Source organism: Paramisgurnus dabryanus, unplaced genomic scaffold (genome assembly GCF_030506205.2).
Source record: "Paramisgurnus dabryanus unplaced genomic scaffold, PD_genome_1.1 h2tg000203l_1_31238__unordered_in_group26, whole genome shotgun sequence".
Taxonomy (NCBI): Eukaryota; Metazoa; Chordata; class Actinopteri; order Cypriniformes; family Cobitidae; genus Paramisgurnus; species Paramisgurnus dabryanus.
In genome coordinates, this window is record NW_027394112.1 from 12,501 (window position 1) to 20,000 (window position 7,500).

Here is a 7,500-nt window from a genome sequence, read left to right on the forward strand (position 1 = left end):
TTAGAGAGACGAGGGTTGGCTCGTTGGATAGGGCCGCTCCGGTAGGGCAACCGACCCAAAGGGCGAGTCGATCCGAGCAAAGGCGCCCGTGCTGCGGCCGTGGGAAAATCCGGGGAGGGACCGCCGTATCTCGGCCGGGCTTAGGGTTAGAGAGACGAGGGTTGGCTCGTTGGATAGGGCCGCTCCGGTAGAGCAACCGACCCAAAGGGCGAGTCGATCCGAGCAAAGGCGCCCGTGCTGCGGCCGTGGGAAAATCCGGGGAGGGACCGCCGTATCTCGGCCGGGCTTAGGGTTAGAGAGACGAGGGTTGGCTCGTTGGATAGGGCCGCTCCGGTAGAGCAACCGACCCAAAGGGCGAGTCGATCCGAGCAAAGGCGCCCGTGCTGCGGCCGTGGGAAAATCCGGGGAGGGACCGCCGTATCTCGGCCGGGCTTAGGGTTAGAGAGACGAGGGTTGGCTCGTTGGATAGGGCCGCTCCGGTAGAGCAACCGACCCAAAGGGCGAGTCGATCCGAGCAAAGGCGCCCGTGCTGCGGCCGTGGGAAAATCCGGGGAGGGACCGCCGTATCTCGGCCGGGGAAAGGGTTAGAGAGACGAGGGTTGGCTCGTTGGATAGGGCCGCTCCGGTAGAGCAACCGACCCAAAGGGCGAGTCGATCCGAGCAAAGGCGCCCGTGCTGCGGCCGTGGGAAAATCCGGGGAGGGACCGCCGTATCTCGGCCGGGGAAAGGGCTAGAGGCTCGCGGGTAGGCTCGTTCGAAAGCTCCCCTCCGGCATAGCGACCGACCCGAAGGGCGAAGGCCCCGGACCCGAGGCGCCCGAGAAACGGCCGTGGGAAAATCCGGGCATAGACCGCCGTATCTCGGCCGGGGAAGGGGCTAGAGGCTCGCGGGTAGGCTCGTTCGAAAGGCCCCCTCCGGCGGAGCGACCGACCCAAAGGGCGAAGGCCCCGGACCCGAGGCGCCCGAGATACGGCCGCGGGAATTTCCGCGAGCTTCGACCGGACGTATCTCCGGCGGGCGGGGTCGCACGGACCCGAGGCCGGGCTCGTCGGAAAGCCCCGGGACGGACCTTTCGAACGAGACCGGCCGCGCGTCCGGGCGACCTCCGAGGCGGACGCTAGGGGCGCCGGAGCCCCGGACGAGCGAAAATTCCGCGACCACCCGCCCGTATCTCGGCCCGGGAAAGGGCCAGAGACTCGAGGGAGGGCTCGTTCGAAAGCTCCCCTCCGGCATAGCGACCGACCCGAAGGGCGAAGGCCCCGGACCCGAGGCGCCCGAGAAACGGCCGTGGGAAAATCCCGCGGGGGTAGGCCGTATCTCGGCCCCGGAAAGGGCTAGCGACGCGCGGGTGGGCTCGTTCGAAAGGCCCCCCGCGGAGGAGCCACCCACCCGAAGGGCGAAGGCCCCGGACCCGGGGCGCCGGAGCAGCGCGGTAACGAAATTCGAATTTTCGACCGGAAGTATCTCGGGCCCCCGGGGTCGCACGGACCCGCGGCCGGTCTCGTCGGAAAGCCCCGGGCGAGACCTTTCCGACGAGCCCGGCCCCGAGTCCGTAGGACCTTCCCCGGCCGAGATACGGCGCCCGGCAGTTCATTGGCCGATATCTCGGAAACGGGGCGTCGTAGACGCTCCGTGGTATTGGTGACCTTGACGATGCCGGGTCAGACGAGTCGGCCGCGGGCACGGGCCCGGGGGCGCCGGCCGCCAGAGTCGGGTGGCTCGCGCACTTCCAGGCGGGCCGCTCGCGCACCTCCAGGCACCCCGACCCACTCGCCGAGGCCGACCGAGGTGCGCCGTCCCGGCCGCGGACCGGTCGGGGTCCCCTCTCGAAAGGGCAGTAGTGTGAACAGGTGCCATCGGGTATATAGGGGAAGGGGTCCTCTCGAACCAGGCCTTCGAACCCGCGCGAGCCTAGCCCGGCAAGGCTCACCCTCCCCGGCCACGGGTTCGGCCTCCGTCCCCCTGGAGGTCCGGCACCTCCAGGGTCCCCGACCCTGCCTCCCCTGCCCGAGGGGAGGCCTCCGAGGCGGGCCTGACAGGGCGGCCCTCCCTCCTGGAAGTCCGGTTCCTCCAGGGTCCCCGACCCTGCCTCCCCTGCCCGAGGGGAGGCCTCCGAGGCGTGCCTGACAGGGCGGCCCTCCCTCCTGGAAGTATGGTTCCTCCAGGGCACGCGTCCCTACCTCCGTAGCCCAGATGGGTGACTCCGAGGCGGGCCTGACAGGGCGGCCCTCCCTCCTGGAAGTCCGGTTCCTCCAGGGCACACGTCCCTGCCTCCTTAGCCCAGAGAGGTGACTCCGAGGCGGGCCTGACAGGGCGGCCCTCCCTCCTGGAAGTCCGGTTCCTCCAGGGCACACGTCCCTACCTCCGTAGCCCAGATGGGTGACTCGAAAGCGGGCCTGACAGGGCGGCCCTCCCTCCTGGAAGTCTGGTTCCTCCAGGGCACACGTCCCTGCCTCCTTAGCCCAGAGAGGTGACTCCGAGGCGGGCCTGACAGGGCGGCCCTCCCTCCTGGAAGTCCGGTTCCTCCAGGGCACACGTCTCTGCCTCCTTAGCCCAGAGAGGTGACTCCGAGGCGGGCCTGACAGGGCGGCCCTCCCTCCTGGAAGTCCGGTTCCTCCAGGGCACACGTCCCTGCCTCCTTAGCCCAGAGAGGTGACTCCGAGGCGGGCCTGACAGGGCGGCCCTCCCTCCTGGAAGTCCGGTTCCTCCAGGGCACACGTCTCTGCCTCCTTAGCCCAGAGAGGTGACTCCGAGGCGGGCCTGACAGGGCGGCCCTCCCTCCTGGAAGTCCGGTTCCTCCAGGGCACACGTCCCTACCTCCGTAGCCCAGACGGGTGACTCGAAAGCGGGCCTGACAGGGCGGCCCTCCCTCCTGGAAGTCTGGTTCCTCCAGGGCACACGTCCCTGCCTCCTTAGCCCAGAGAGGTGACTCCGAGGCGGGCCTGACAGGGCGGCCCTCCCTCCTGGAAGTCCGTTTCCTCCAGGGCACACGTCCCTACCTCCGTAGCCCAGATGGGTGACTCGAAAGCGGGCCTGACAGGGCGGCCCTCCCTCCTGGAAGTCTGGTTCCTCCAGGGCACACGTCCCTACCTCCGTAGCCCAGATGGGTGACTCGAAAGCGGGCCTGACAGGGCGGCCCTCCCTCCTGGAAGTCTGGTTCCTCCAGGGCACGCGTCCCTGCCTCCGTAGCCCAGATGGGTGACTCCGAGGCGGGCCTGACAGGGCGGCCCTCCCTCCTGGAAGTCTGGTTCCTCCAGGGCACACGTCCCTACCTCCTTAGCCCAGATGGGTGACTCGAAAGCGGGCCTGACAGGGCGGCCCTCCCTCCTGGAAGTCTGGTTCCTCCAGGGCACACGTCCCTACCTCCTTAGCCCAGATGGGTGACTCCGAGGCGGGCCTGACAGGGCGGCCCTCCCTCCTGGAAGTCTGGTTCCTCCAGGGCACGCGTCCCTACCTCCTTAGCCCAGAGAGGTGACTCCGAGGCGGGCCTGACAGGGCGGCCCTCCCTCCTGGAAGTCTGGTTCCTCCAGGGCACACGTCCCTACCTCCTTAGCCCAGATGGGTGACTCGAAAGCGGGCCTGACAGGGCGGCCCTCCCTCCTGGAAGTCTGGTTCCTCCAGGGCACACGTCCCTACCTCCTTAGCCCAGATGGGTGACTCGAAATCGGGCCTGACAGGGCGGCCCTCCCTCCTGGAAGTCTGGTTCCTCCAGGGCACACGTCCCTACCTCCTTAGCCCAGATGGGTGACTCGAAATCGGGCCTGACAGGGCGGCCCTCCCTCCTGGAAGTCTGGTTCCTCCAGGGCACACGTCCCTACCTCCTTAGCCCAGATGGGTGACTCGAAAGCGGGCCTGACAGGGCGGCCCTCCCTCCTGGAAGTCTGGTTCCTCCAGGGCACACGTCCCTACCTCCTTAGCCCAGATGGGTGACTCCGAGGCGGGCCTGACAGGGCGGCCCTCCCTCCTGGAAGTCTGGTTCCTCCAGGGCACACGTCCCTACCTCCTTAGCCCAGAGAGGTGACTCCGAGGCGGGCCTGACAGGGCGGCCCTCCCTCCTGGAAGTCCGGTTCCTCCAGGGCACACGTCCCTACCTCCTTAGCCCAGATGGGTGACTCGAAATCGGGCCTGACAGGGCGGCCCTCCCTCCTGGAAGTCCGGTTCCTCCAGGGCACACGTCCCTACCTCCTTAGCCCAGATGGGTGACTCGAAATCGGGCCTGACAGGGCGGCCCTCCCTCCTGGAAGTCTGGTTCCTCCAGGGCACACGTCCCTACCTCCTTAGCCCAGATGGGTGACTCGAAAGCGGGCCTGACAGGGCGGCCCTCCCTCCTGGAAGTCTGGTTCCTCCAGGGCACACGTCCCTACCTCCTTAGCCCAGATGGGTGACTCGAAAGCGGGCCTGACAGGGCGGCCCTCCCTCCTGGAAGTCTGGTTCCTCCAGGGCACACGTCCCTACCTCCTTAGCCCAGATGGGTGACTCGAAATCGGGCCTGACAGGGCGGCCCTCCCTCCTGGAAGTCTGGTTCCTCCAGGGCACACGTCCCTACCTCCTTAGCCCAGATGGGTGACTCGAAAGCGGGCCTGACAGGGCGGCCCTCCCTCCTGGAAGTCTGGTTCCTCCAGGGCACACGTCCCTACCTCCTTAGCCCAGATGGGTGACTCGAAAGCGGGCCTGACAGGGCGGCCCTCCCTCCTGGAAGTCAGGTTCCTCCAGGGCACACGTCCCTACCTCCGTAGCCCAGAGTGGTGACTCGAAAGCGGACGCGGGAGGGTGTACGTGGCGCACCCCCAGGCCGAAGAGAGGTCTCGTGAGCGGACGCGAGGGTGTACGACAGAAGGCCTGGAAGTCTCTGACTTCCAGGGTCACCGACCCTACCTCATGAGCCCGAAGAGGTGACTCGAATGCGGACGCGGGGGTGTACGTGGCGCACCCCCAGGCCGAAGAGAGGTCTCGTGAGCGGACACGAGAAGTACGACAGAGGGCCTGGAAGCAAAAGCGGGTGACTCGTGCACTTCCAGAAAAGGCAAAAGCGGGTGACTCGTGCACTTCCATAAAGCCGAAAAGAGGTCTCGTGAGCGGACACGAGAAGTACGACAGAGGGCCTGGAGGTAAAAGCGGGTGACTCGTGCACTTCCAGGGTCTCCGACCTTACGGCGCCTTCCGACGCGGGCGCCTCCTCCCGGACGAGCCACGGGAAGGGCCCCTTCTCTCAAGGGGCGGTCGTTTGAACAGGTGCCATCGGGTATATAGGGATGGGTGCCTCGAAGTGGACCTCCAGCGTCCTCCCTCCCTGCGACAGATCCCAAGAAAGGTCTGTGCGCGTCGGTGTGCGATGAACGAAAAACCGTTAAAAGAACTGGAACGGTTGGAACGGACGAAGGGCGTCTGATGTGAGGCAGCGCCCCGGGCGAGTGTCGGCCGAAGGCTCACAATTAAAGAGCTCATACCCGAAAGATGGGAAAAAACGATCCGCCCTGGATCATCAAGGCTAATGCCTAAAAACTAAAGCTACCTTGGGTGATGGAACTCGGCTACGGCCGCAAAACGATCCGCCCTGGATCATCAAGGCTAATGCCTAAAAACTAAAGCTACCTTGGGTGATGGAACTCGGCTACGGCCGCAAAACGATCCGCCCTGGATCAAGGCTACGGCCTAAAAACGGCAAAAAAAGATCCAAAAGTCCCTGGATCAAGGCGCTTCGGCTTAAAACCTGTGAAAAGATCCGCCCTGGATCAAGGCTACGGCCTTAAAACTGCTCAAAAGATCCGCCCTGGATCAAGGCTACGGCCTTAAAACTGCTAAAAAGATCCTAAAGTCTCTGGATCTAGGCTACGGCCTCAAAGACACACGTGTTGTGAGAAAAGATCCGCCCTGGATCTCCAGGCTACGGCCTCAAAGGTTCGACCCGACCATATATGCTCAGACACGGGCGAACACAAAAGCGTAACAACCCCTGTTGGAACCGTCGAAGGATCTCGGCGTCGGCCGTAAAACGGAAACCCCCCGGTCGTCGGTACGCGTGTGGCGGTCGAGGGCCCCCGGCCGCCGGTCGGGCGGGCGCGTGGATAGGTCTCCCGAGCGGTCAAGGAGTCCCGGAAGCCGGTCGGGCGAGCGGCCGGCCCCGGGGCACCCTACCCTCTCGGGCGCACCGACCCCACGCGTTTCGTCTCGGTCGGCGTCCGGGGTTCCGAGACACCCTTATGTATCTGTGTGACAGACGGAGTGGCACACCGTCTGCGGCGGGACAGGGCCGCCGACCGCGATGGAAGTCGAGTGTGGCGGCTTCCAGGGTCCAAGACCCTATAGACGGACGGAGTGGCGACCCGTCTGCGGCGGGCCAGGGCCGCCGACCGCGATGGAAGTCGAGTGGGGCGGCTTCCAGGGTCCAAGACCCTACAGACAGACGGAGTGGCGACCCGTCTGCGGCGGGCCAGGGCCGCCGACCGCGATGGAAGTCGAGTGGGGCGGCTTCCAGGGTCCAAGACCCTACAGACAGACGGAGTGGTGACCCGTCTGCGGCGGGACAGGGCCGCCGACCGTTACGGAAGTCGAGGGGGACGGCTTCCAGGGTCCAAGACCCTATCTGTGTGACAGACGAAGGTGCATCGTCTGGGGCGGGACAGGGCCGCCGACCGCTATGGAAGTCGAGTTGGGTTGCTCGTGAACTTCCAGGGTCCAAGACCCTCTCTTCGTGACCGACGAAGGTGCTCTGTCTGGGGCGGTACGGGGCCGCCGACCGCTATGGAAGTCGAGTTGGGTGGCTCGTGCACTTCCAGGGTCCAAGACCCAACGCGTTTGACCGACGAAGGTGCCCCGTCCCCGGGCACGGACGGGGACGGGCCCGGCCTCCGGGCCGCCGTGGAAGTCGAGTCGGGTGGCTCTCGCACTTCCAGGGTCCTCGACCCTATCTGTCTGACCGACGAAGGCGCTTCGTCTCGGGCGGGCCAGGGCCGCCAGCCGCTATGGAAGCCGAGTCGGGTGGCTCGTGCGCTTCCAGGGTCCACGACCCTGCCTTCGTGACCGACGAAGGCGCTCTGTCTGGGGCGGTACAGAGCCGGGCCCCGTCCAGCAGGGGACGGTGGCCCGAACAGGTGCCATCGGGTATATAGGGAAGAGCACCTCGCTGATTCTCCAAGGTGATAGGCTACCGGATCCCATGACCTCTCGAGCCCAGCGAGAGGCCTCTCGAGCGGACACAAATGCCTCGAAAAAGTCCCTCTGCACTGAGGTAGTGACGATTCTTATTACGAATGGCAAATCATCCAAGGAAGGGACGAACCCGGCTGGCCTCGGCCGTTAAACGAGCCGGCTTCGTTCGGCCGCTAAACGAACCGGCGTCGTTCGGCCGCAAAACGAACCGGCGTCGGCCGCTAAACGAAACCCCGGGCGGGACAGGGCCGCCCACGTCTCAGCCTTAATGACCCGTTACGGGGTGACGCCCGGATACGCTTTGTGTGTCATGGCCCTGAGATTCTGGAAATCGAACTGCGCCTGGGGCAG